This window comes from Python bivittatus, unplaced genomic scaffold, assembly GCF_059951505.1.
Source record: "Python bivittatus isolate LINGU-HERP-01145 unplaced genomic scaffold, Pbiv_v1 ctg000350_np1212, whole genome shotgun sequence".
In the NCBI taxonomy this organism is placed as follows: domain Eukaryota; kingdom Metazoa; phylum Chordata; class Lepidosauria; order Squamata; family Pythonidae; genus Python; species Python bivittatus.
Window position 1 is genome coordinate 15,931,292 of NW_028277074.1, and position 13,021 is coordinate 15,944,312.

Consider the following 13,021-nt stretch of genomic DNA (forward strand, 5'->3'; position numbering starts at 1 on the left):
AAAAAGGAGTTTTGTCTTCTTTTCTACCAACATTTTATACCTCTATGGATGATAATATTTATTATACTTTTATTAAGTTAATAAAAGTTGCTGTGAGTTGAGCAGCACATTTAATAAATGATAATTAAAAATAAAAATTATACATCCAAACATATCAGATAATAAAATCCATTTCAACATTCACTGATTTTGGTTGTACATATAAGGTTATTATTATGGTTAGTCATTGTAACAGAAGTAAAAAATCATCTATAGCATCTATCGTCCTTCCTGCCCATCAGTCTCTAACCTGCATGCTTAATTTTTAAAAAATATACTTTGATATTTTAAAATAACGTGAAAATCTTGGATAACTTCTGTCTAATGCAACTTAGCTTTAAAAACCCAGAGTAATAGCAGGCTAGAATGGAGTAAAGAAACCACTTCAAAAGTTGCTTTCTGGTAATTGGGTGTTTTGTGATTGTCCACGCTCACTATGGAAGTGATTTTCTAATTACACAAACTCTCTCCTCCAACCAGCAGCTATTTTATGTGACACCTATAACATTCTCTCAACATTACAAATATGCCACTGGCCATAAACTCATATATATATATATATATATATATATATATATATATATATATATATACGCACACATACACACACACACATACATACATATACACATACACACACACACACATACACACACATGCATACATACATACACACATACACACACATGCATACATACATACACACATGCATACATACACACACACATACACACACACGTGTCTGTGTGTGTGTGTTTATGTATATATATGTATATATATATATATATATGTATATATGTGTGTGTGTGTGTGTGTGTGTGTGTGTGTAGTGTAAGGAACACCTGTTAAGGGACATAAATTTAAGTAACAGTACTTTGATTTGAATGCCTGATTTTGAGACAATGTGAAACATTAGAATTTGTCAAAGTTGTGTGTTGTCTTCATGAGAACCCAAATTTGTCAAACTACATGATTTACAATTAACCTCCATGTATTTCTTCAAAATATACTCACACATATGTCATATAGTTGCACAGATCTGAACCAGTATTCCTATAACGGTCTCGAACTTCATATGCTGGTACAGTGTATGTGTAACGATCTGCCACCTGCTGATCCCAAATCCAGTAACTTTCCTTGCAACCAGTATTGATTCAAAAGAAAGTTCATTTATTGAGAACAAGTGTACAGTTCCAAAGCATTGCTAAGACTGAGCCTGAGTGCGCCAAAAGTTGTTTTTCTTACTTTTCCCTCCTTCACCCCCCTTACCTCCTGGTCTCCTGATTCCCTTGCTGGTACAACCTTGAGCATGCCAGTGCCTGTGATAAGGAGCCATCTGCTTCATACACTTTCCCATTCCTTCTCTCTCTGCCCCCCCCCCACTTTTACAATGGCAGAACCGTAGCATGTAAAAAGCAATTGCTAAACTAGCCAACATAACAATCTGCTATTAAATCTTGCAAGGATTCTGACAGTATGTTTCTAAGGCAAGCTGTATGTGCCGTATGCTTTCCATGTTTTGCTCGCTGTGGAATAGATAGAAATGCATGCAATTAACCATAATTGGTGGCATAAATGAAATAGATATTATTTGGCTTCACCTTGATAGGAACCTGTGAAGCGATGTCCAAGATTTCACCAGGCAGGATATAGAGTAGAAAACAGATGTGGAATTTTGGAAAACAGCAACATTTCATATATTGAGTACATATTTAACTTCATTCTATCTACTCAATTATTGACCATCATAGGCAGCAGTATCTAGGACTTTAGGAAGGGGGTTGAACCTTGGACTGTGCCTCTAAAGCATGATCTTTGCTAGTAATATAATAAATATGCTCACTTTAAAAGGAATCATGGCTGAATGGAAAAGCAATATTCAAGAGAAAGATCTGAACAGAAGGTTCAAATTTCTGTACAACTGCTGCCAAAAGTAAAAAAATCCATGGTCTAATCTGGTATACAGCAGATTACTATGCTTTTGTACACAATGTATGGGACCACTAAACAGAAGGTGTCTCATATGCATAGTTGCCTTTCTAGTATTGTAACCATGGGCTTCAGATACTGGTGGGACTTCTAATATGCCTCTAGCACAAGCATCCAAAACTTGAGGAACCAGGTTTGCTTGTAACCCTGGAAGGCCTGATGGGACTCAGGGGTCTCCAGAAGTTATTTTGGTACAGAAGGATAAAATTACTTAATGGATGACAAAAAAATAATTGCATTTTAATTAAGTTTTGAAATGAAATATTGTGATATCAAATTTAGTCATACTTTAGCTGAATCCACTTGTATCTGTATGTTAAGGCTTATGAGTGGGTTTTGGCCTGGAAAAAAATCATCTGCTTCTGCTCTAGAATGACATGGTGTCATCATTCAGTTAGAAATTATGCTTAGCTTTTTCCTATCCCTAGTTTCTCTGATTTTTCCCCAAAGCATTAATAAAAGCTGCAATACTTCTGAAAGTCCTTGCATATTAACTTGAAATAACTAATTAAAAGGTGGCCTCAAAAATGATACAGCACAAACAGTTCTGAAATGATAGTCTCTTTTAATCTGTAATAAATTACTTTTATTTTTTTAAAAAAGTTTTATAGAGCTATCTAATCAAATTGTTAGATAATCACATGTACTGAATTCTAATTACAGTGTATAATTTGGTTAATTTGGCTTGTACTTCAGTTATTAAAGTACATGATTTATTCTTATGAAATTAAAATTATCAAACATGCTTGATAAAGTCACTTTTAGAAGCAGATTATGTTATTTTCTAGCCACACGTAATTATATCAGCACTATTCTTCATTAGAATTATTTCAAACCACAAATAAAAATCTTCTCCCCAATATAACAGCTAGAAAACATTAAGACTATACTAAATACAATTTAAGACTGCACTACCTCACTTAAATTATCTTTCAAAATAGATTGATAAAATTCCATTTCAAAGGTATCTCTGGCAAACATTTGTTGTTTATTTGAGGAAAAAATAAGACTTCATATATATTATATCATACTGAACTGCAGTTGAGTAACGTCACCAATATATACATTTTACACTTTTAAAAGTTTTCATTTATTATTTGGGGAGAAGAAAATGTTCCTTAGAAAAAGTACTAGATAATATTTAGAAAAAAGTTGTCATCATTCAATATTAAAAAAATATTTTATTGGTTTTTGCACAATGAGATTAATATATGCATAACAACCATCTATTTTTGAATTGATAAAGCTACTGCATCTTATTTTTTTATGTTCACAGAGCTATTTTAGAAACTGGCTATATATATTTTGGAAATCTGCTATCTGTCTGCCTGTCTACCTCCTATCTATCTGTCTGTCTATCCTATGAAATCAACAATTAAGCAACCAGTTTGATCTTTTACTACTTGGTTTGTTCTCAAATAAAATACAAAGGAAAAAGCTGTATTTGTTAATGGTTCAACAGAAAACATTTCATTATACATTCTCAATATAGGTAGTCCTCGACTTATGACCATTCATTTAGCAACCATTTGAAGTTATGATGGTGCTGAAAAAAGTGACTTACAACCAGTCCTCACGCTTACAACTGCTGCAGCATCCCCACAGTCACGTGATCAAAATTCGGGCACATGGCAACCGGCATGTATTTACAATGGTTGCAGCATCCCAGGGTCACATGATCTCCATTTGTGACTTTCCTAGCCAGCTTCTGACCAGCAAAATCAAAGAGGAACTGCATGATTCACTTAACAACTGCAGTGATTCACTCATTGCAAAAAATGTCATAAAATCAGGTGTGGTCACTTAACAACCACACCGCTTAATGACAAATTTTCCAGTCTCTATTGTGGTCATAAATTGGGGACTACCTGTAATCTAGATATCTACCTTTCAAATAGGGTTTTACTTTCAAGAATAATTCATGTCAGATCTTCTTTTAATATATGATCAGTGAGGGAAGAAAGTGTTTCCCAGAAAGGCAAATTATTCAAAGATGCCAGAGATATGTTCAAAAAACCTAAATGTAGCCTTCAAGAGAAAAAAAACTTGTACACTCCTGATTAAGGGACAACAGGAGGTTTAGCATGAATGGACAGTGCCCTAGGGGAACTGAGTTGCCCTGCTCTACAATTTCCTACCCCTGGTCAGTTGAGCAGATGTTACTGTGTCACACTAAATTATCATTGTGTACTGTATGCTTCATCTTGTTGCTTGTACTATGACTCCATTGTCACCAAATTTTTCTTTATAATTCATGAAGCAGATAAATAAACTGGGTATGATATCTCTTCCTCTTGAGGTCTTCTTTATCTTAAAAACACAAAAAAATATTGGACAGAAGTATGAAATAGCCCAGGGATGAGAATTGCTGGATAATATGCTCAATTTTACACTGGTTTGGGAAAATAGTGATGACATACATACCCGGGAACCTATTTAAATGATACAGGAAGTCATATTTCTCTGTAAATGATTTTAGGAAACATACTGCTTTCACTGCTGGTCTGTACTTAACACATGTTAATTCAGGGCAGATAAGCTTAGAATTCCTTGGACTGTTGTGCTGTGTGGGACTGGAGCAAGGCTGCAGTGAGGATAGCAATGATGCACAAGGGATGGGGGTAGAAGGGTTACTCAGAAAGAGAGAGAAAAAGGTGCCTAGACTTTTTTCAGAATCAGGGTAAATACATTCTAATAGTAATTTTAATATGCAGTGTTCAGCCACTTTTTAGTTTAAAAATATGGTTCTCTATCTTAAGATTTCTATAACTTTGCCATTTCAATTTTATTAGATTTGAGTGCTCCTCTTTTACCACAGGCATTAGTCTAAACAGAGTTTTGTCCCCTAGGTCAATGATTTTGTGAAATTAGCTGTTTTATTTGATCATTCAGGCCAGTACCCTGGGGCAAAAATTTATCTGATGTATTTCCCCTGATATCTTTCCATTCAATTTAGCACAAATTGGCATATTCATTTCTAGAATCTATTTTCAATGTTATTCAAGGGTCCAGGGAGGACTATTTCTACCTATACTTATGTCTTTGCTTATGAAAATAATTTCATGTTTCTCTTGTATTCTATTGCATGTATGAAGCTTTGGTTCAATAAATGTCCCAATAGAGCTCTCCAAGACATACTGTATTTTAGTCATTTTCTTTTCAATTTAAATGGCCAGCAATCTGAACAGTCCTGGTCTCCCGTTATGAGTAACACTGGTACTTGGTGTTATGTTAATGGGGCGTGTTGACTCAGACAGTGCTCTAGTGCTCCATGTTCATCTGTTGGCCACTGCCAAAGCACTGGCTTCCTTAGAGGCTTATCTGTTCTTTTTTAAAATGATTATGTGCACTTTAATATGGTGATGTCCAGTGTTGCATCTCCAATAAGCAAAGCAGCCATACGTAACAAATTAAGCAAAAACATATACTGGCAGTTTCTCATTTACAAACTAACAGTACAGTAAATGTATACACAGTGCTAGTTAGATCTGAATCAGTCACTTACTAATGGCATTTTTGGGAAGGATGTAGAAAAGTTCCCATTTTGAAATCCGTTTTGAAGTACCATGGAATTCTAGCATAATCTAAGATGCTTAACGTTGAACATAGAAATGGACATTTATGTTTTGTTTCCTTCTAAGGCTTTGAGCACATCACATTTTCTGGGACCAGGTTTTCTTTCTGTATAAAAAGGAGGAACAACAATTTGCTTCATAGTGAAAAAAACTAAGCTCCCAACCTCACACCCCTCAACATCATTTTATCTGAAAATTAAATCAAATTTTATTAATACAATCAAAGATCAGCAATATTTTTACCTGAAACGTGGTAAGATTTGTCTCAAGGACAAATTGTGTGGCAAAAGAAACTCTTTCTAGAGCGATAAAGGAATGGGTGCATCCTTTATGCACCAAACATTCTTGTACAGAGAATTTTTATGCCCCAAGTTAAGGCACAACAGTTTTGCTTAACTGACATATAAAGATCAAAGTGATCAGTCTTCCACTATACAGTCTATCTATCTATCTACACACGCACGCTGAACAATCCAAGCATGACACCAACATCTAAATTTAGTGCAACTAAGTTTCATTTAAAAGATTAATAAAATAATGCCTACTATTGATTATATGCAAACACGGCCTCAAACAGCAGGTTGATGATAGTAGATTTTTTCCAGAGGTTATAGCTCTGGCAGCCTCAAAGTGCTATTTAGCTTAGCTGCCTCTCTTGGATCTTGGCCAGCTGCTGTGTATATCATCAATCTTTTGTAACTTTTAGCACATTCTTGCAAAGAACAAGCCATTCTCTTCTATATCTCAGTATTCCTAATCGCTCATGTCCTGGCAGCTGAAAGCTGACTTTAATCTTTCTGGGTGACTCCATTTTTCCACAGTTTCTCTACAAATTTATACCTCTGCCTCTTGCCCATTCTTCTGCCTCTTGTCCATTTTCCCACTCACCCTCCACTGATATCCTAAAAAGCTTACATTGCACTGAAGTTGCCCTAAAAATAAACTACATAGGTCTGATCAGAGAGCCAGTTTGGTACAGTGGCTAAGATGCTGCCCTAGAAACTAGGAGACTGTGAGATCTTGTCCTGCCTTAAACTTGAAAGCCAGCTGTATGACTTTGGACCAGTCACTCTCTCTCTCAGCCCAACCACTTCCCGGTGTTGTTGCTATGGGGAAAAATAGGAGGAAGGTGTGTGTGTGTATGTGTGTGTGTGTAATATTTATTTATTTATTTATTTATTCATTCATTCATTCATTCATTCAATTTATATAGCCACCCATCTCAGACCAGTGACTCTGAGCAGCTAACAATAATGATAGATAGATAGATAGATAGATAGATAGATAGATAGATAGATAGATAGATAGATAGATTAGAATAGAACAACAACAACAATAATAATAATAAAAAACAAATATAGATGCCTTAGTAATAATGGTCAATGAATACATGTGATTATAGAAATTGTTAAAAATCAAAGTGTTACCCACATATTAGTAGGTACTATATAGGTGATTCACTACAATGTAACAATTTCTTTAACCATTATTTACATTTCAATTACAATGTTACTAGGATTAAAAATCAGATTATTCTTCAGTACACAATATCTAGACTTGCATAAGAAGAATATTTTCTTAGCAAAAGGGGAGGGGGGGGGGCTACCTGTGGCCTTGAATCCAACTTAATGATTCTTTGAAGCCATTTCTGACCAAGATTGCTGAAAACTGACATCACAATTTCCTGCCTTGTTCTGAAAACTCTAAAGTATTTTTCATCATTTTTGATTTTTAACAAAAATGAATATTCCCCCTCCCCACCAAGCCCAACATATCCATGTATGTGAGGTGGTACAAATCATTTTGCTATCCTTGGTCAGCAGAATATTTCCTACTCTACTTCCTCTACTACTCTTCTCTTCCTACTCTAGCATTTTTTTAAATCCATTCAATCATGTCTGATTATCAGAGACTACCTGGACAAGTCCCTGCAGTTTTCTTGGCAAGGTTTTTCAAAAGTGGTTTACCATTGCCTCCTTCCTAGGACTGAGAGAGAGTGACTGAACCAAGGTCACCCAGCTGGCTTCATGACTAGGCAGGAGCAGAACTCACAGTCTCCCTGTTTCTTGCCTGATATCTTAACCACTGCACCAAACTGGCTCTAACCCCAGCATATATATATACCTATAAAAGCCAATAAATCATTGGATATCAGATTAATCAGTAACATCTAAGACCTTTCTAGTTGGCTGAACACAGTGACTGTGAAATTTTTCCAATGCTTCATATTTGTTTTATAGAAAATGCTGCATTTTGTCTTTAATAATGGTTACAAACTTATTTGTAAATGGAACTGAAAATAATAATAATAACAACAACAATAATAATATAATATAATTTTTGTAACTTTTTATCAGGAATTATTTAATATTAAAAATTAATATAAAGCCTTTTTAAAAGGCTAGTTTGTCCTCTAGAGGATAGTAAAAATACTCAGATGAGATTTTTTTTAAAACTCGAGTATATATATATATATATATATATATATATATATATATTCTATATTCTATATTCTATATTCTATATTCTATATTCTATATTCTATTTCAGGTTATTTTTCAATGGAATTTTTTTCAGAAAATGTACACACCTTAAAATATTCTAAATCACTAGGTGGAGTGATTTTAAACTCTGCTTCCAAAACCTATCCTCTCTATACAGTTCAAAAGTGCTGTAGTTGGAAGTGTCAAAAACTAAGGATACATTTAATTCCATGTGTCCTGTGAACTATGAATACCTCACAGTGATCCATAGAGAAGTACTGGAAAAATTGACAGTGCACATCCAAATTGATTTAAAAGTAATAAAGTTATAATCTCATTAATATTACAGAGCACATTTTTTGCAGAAAGTGTTTTATGGCTACTAGAATCACAGAACAATACAGGGATGGCTTGAAATACTTACAGAAAGCAAACAGACCTGTGCAGTTCCCATCCATCAGTCAATAGGGTTGTTAGTACTTTACTTCACTGAAGGTTCTGACTTCATTTTATTTCAAAAGTGAGATTGTGTGCAAACAGGGAGGTTCCATTTGCACACATTGGAAGTATCACTAGAGTAGGAAGCTGGAACTGGTATGATGGAAAGGGCCCACTGATGCTATAGCAGTTGAACTGCTGGCAGTTCACTTTCTCATGCCCAAGGACTTAGAAGGGCAATCTAGGAAATGATTATCTATTGCCTTTTTATCATCTAGATTCACTACTGTATAAAAGACAGCAATGGAAGTATGGGAATTTTTTTCCTAGCCTCTTTCTTCTTGTTATTATTACTCACGTAGGGGATTTATACTGACCCTACTAGCAGGTGATTTATTATTTTGCTGGTGGAAGGGAAGACAGCTGAAAGGGAGGGGGGGTTAAATGGAAATTGTGACATTTACTGAGTAATAATATTACACCACCATTTACAGGAAGCAGGTGGTAGCTGTTTACCACTATAGACAGATGGAACTCCTGCAGTGGAGTGTTTTATTTTGTTTTTTGGGGTTTTTTTTTCCCCTTTTAGATAAATTAGCTTAAATAATTCAGGCCTTTTTTCTGCCTGATGTGTTAATCATGTGACCTTAAATATTAAAAATTATTTTGCTACAGAGAAAAATGTGGGTTATAACATTATCGTTTTAAACCTTTTACCTTTGAAAAAGAAAAAAAAAGGTGTCCACATATGAAAGGGGAGACATTTTTATAACAATATGAGCAACAACCATTAAGTCTACATGAATGTTGGCAAGTAAAAAGATCCAGTAAAAAGATCCGTTGCAATTTGGAGTGTTTCAAAGCCTGGCTGAATTAATGTCAGAAAGATGTATAACATGGTTGCTACCCTTTGGTACCCCAGATGGTCTTGGACTATAAACCACCCAACCCCAGACATTATTGGTTGGAATTATAGGAGTTGTAGTCCAACAAAATCTAGATAATGCCAGGGACATCAAAGCATATAAGAATTACAATTTAAGTATTCTTCCCTACCATTCCACCCCATGTTTTGGCACCCATAAGGCAACTCCATACATTCTACTTACAAGTCCACTATTTCCATTCCTAATCTCTCCAAAGCAGTTTGAAGTATTCCTGCTGATCATCTTCATGCCTGCTGATATCAGGATGCTGAGAACATGCTGAGAAGACAATGAGCTAATCAGAGTTCTCCTGCCGGCTGACTAATAGGAGTATGTCCCCCAAAAGCCGTTCTATCAGAGCTCCACCTCAGTTACTTCAGATCCTGGCACAACAAAAAATAAACTTGCCCCTACTTCACAAAAAAAGAAATGAAATGAATTGCTAGCAGTCCCCATTCCTGTTTTCAGTACATGCTGTGTGTCTAATAGTTTGCAAAAAAAAGCCTCACATACCTGACCATTTGAAACAGTGTAAGCTTTCCTGTATACCATGCTGTCATTCCTGTTGTATTATAAATTCCACTGAGAGATGTGAATAAGGACACAGATGATATTGTGTCATCTGTGTTGCGATCACATACTTTCCCCATGCCTTTAATGATTATAAGTTACAGTGGCAGTTGAAAAGGAGGTGCTTTAAACAAAAGGCCCACTTTTTAGGTGGCAGGAACTGGAACTGATTATAGGGCCATTTCCTGCCTACCACAATGTCTTAATAAGCTTAACTGAATAAGCAAAATCACACACACACACATTCCACACAAAAAGGAAAGACAGGAAATAAAAGCCCAAGCAGCTTTGTATTTTTTTTCCACATGGAGGAGAGGGATGAAACAATGGGAATGCCAATTTCACTTCCAGCAAATAAAGCTGACATTGTCTTGAAAAACCTGCTAGAAGTGAGGCAAAACTTCAATCTAACAGAGAAATGAATCACCTGCAAATTCTGCCAAGTTTCATTGTTGCAGGAAAAGAAAACAAAAACATGTATTCCTACACTTTTCATTACATCACAAAGCACACCCAATAGACTCTGCCATTGTCATGGATCATGAAGGCTTACAGCTGATTAAGAATTGGTGCTGAATCCTCATGTGGGTGTGTCTAGAAGCTATATAGAAGGATTCTACCATCAGTCCTACAGAATGGAAAATCTCTTGTCGTTTGTCCCAAGGCAGTGTTATCTTCATATTGAAATAATAGCTTAGAGCAATGTTTCTCAACCTTGGCAACTTTAAGGAAAGTGGACTTCAACTTCCACTGGGAAGTTCAGCTGGGTGGGGAATTCTGGGAGTTGAAGTCCACTCATCTTAAAGTTGCTAAGGTTGAGAAACACTGGCTTAGAGGTAGAGAAACTGTAGCCTACCAGTTGTTGGACTACAACATCCCTGACCATGTGGCCTTATTAACTGGTGCTGATTTGGAGTTGAAGGCAAGTCTTAACACTATACAACTGGGAAGGGTTATCTTCATTTTGCTTTGAAATTATCTTTTTAGCTCTCCCATTAGTTCCATTTGGCACTTCTTGGCCATTGTACTTCCATTCACCACTCTCAATTTCTATACTGCACTTGGAATAATATGAGCTTATAGCTTTTTAATATTATAGCCATTTAATTAGACTTCCACAGGCCTATCTTGCCAAAACTAAAATATGGTAGTAATATATTTTGATCTAGTAGAAACACTCATAAAATTAATTTTATAACTCAAGAGTTGGAAATTAAAATATTTTTACAATAAAATATTGTAAAATCTAGACCATTCCAAGTTATACAGACTTAAGAGTAGGGAAGGATTAATTGTTCTTCTGTTTTAGACTGCTCTGCTATTTTGCATTTCTATTACTTGAAATGTTCACTATTTCATGTTTCCTATGAGTATCTATTTTTTAAAGCCTTGGTTCAAAAGAAATGTGCTGAAACAAGCACATTTGATAAAATATTATCCTTTGTGATTCTCTTAGCCTGTTCTATGTTCATTTATTCCCACAAGTTTGATAGTATTAACCTTGTTGATTCAATCATGTTGTAACTGATGCTTATAATGATACATACTGATCTTTGTGGTAGATACTTCCTACGTTATTAGTCTGCATACATTTTAAGCCTGAACCTTTATGTCTTTGATTGCTAACACCTTCCAGTAACACTTAGCATACTTTCTATTCTGGAAAGTCAAAAAACCCCTTGACATTCAATCTGTGTGGAAGGGGCAAATGCAATTCTGAACCAAACAAAGAGGTTATCCCAAACACACTAATTAGGTGCTGTATTTTGAAATATAGTGTTTGTGTGAAAGTGAGTGATTAGAGCAAAAAGGGAAAGGAAAAGCATATAAACTCAGAAAGCTCAGCGGCTTTGGATGATGCTTAAAACAGGGGGTTTCTTAGCAGGAATATGTTGAGAACAGCCAAGATTGCAATAAACTGATTTTTGGCAATTGCATCAAAAAATAAAAATGCATTCATTTTTTCCGATATGCAAAAAAAAGCTATTTTTAATCTCATCCTAAATAAGGATCAATTTTAAAAAATCTCTGATACACAATTAAGAATAATTTTAATCCACTAAATAAACAGCAAAAAGGGTACTCTAGGATACAGTTCAATGTTATGTTTAAGGATGGGAAATGTATGGTCCTCCAGACTCCCTGAAACTCCCAAATATACTTTTCCTTTAGAGTTGCCATGGCTCTTCATTTTTTACAGCTTCTCTGGTATTCTTTACTTCAAGTGCCATTGAGCTAAGCAGGTGTCACATCAGTAATTATAATTCCATTGCAAGGTGTCAAACAAATGAGTCTACGTGATCTACAGTAATCATGGTGAATAAATGGAACAGCACTGCCCATGTGGAAGAAACACTTGTCCTCTTCCAAAATAATCAGGAAGGTGTTTCTGTCAATCCTCTCATCTTGCACTGGTGACTGTGTTGTCTATCCCCTAAATCCAGCAAAATATACCGTTGTTTCAGTTATACTGGGATTCAGTCCCCTTCTTCCTTATTATTCTGTAGAAGTAAATAACAAAATCCCTGTCACACATAGCACAAGTAGCGCATTTCATTGTCTAGCCAACTAGAAACCTATGCTGCACTGACACAGTTTTACATTGTAGCAGTAAGAAAATAGGGGAATATCATTTGATTCCTACAAACTCTGAACTACAACTAAGCATACAACCAATGCTAGTGGCCCCATTGACAGAAGTCTAAACCAAAGGGTCTAACCTAATTATCACACTAGTAAAATATACGACTGCAGACAGTTTAAATCCTTTTGTACTAGTAAGTACTGTAAGTGCGCAGCAGATAGCTTAGACAAACAGAAGACAAATAGGAATGCCTACAAGTGAGCATATAACCTTCTGGCAGCTCTAGGCCATCCTTTTAAAACTGTCTTTTTTTCAGCAGCTGAAGGCCACAGTGACTGAGAAGGTGAGGATGTGCTTATCAAGATATTTTATTCTTTCTTGTCTTTGGTGAGGAGTTCAGTCTTCCAATTTTCTTTT

At 35.4% G+C, this 13,021-nt stretch overlaps 1 long non-coding RNA gene across 1 annotated transcript in view; it reads right to left on the minus strand.

Moving 5' to 3' along the window:
* Positions 1–10,097, minus strand: part of LOC148215123 (uncharacterized) — a 69,489-nt gene extending 59,392 nt beyond the window's left edge. The window contains exon 1 of the long non-coding RNA XR_015796732.1: positions 9,964–10,097. This is a non-coding gene — a long non-coding RNA (uncharacterized LOC148215123). The remainder of the gene's footprint in view (positions 1–9,963) is intronic.
* Between the last annotated feature and the right edge of the window lie 2,924 nt (positions 10,098–13,021).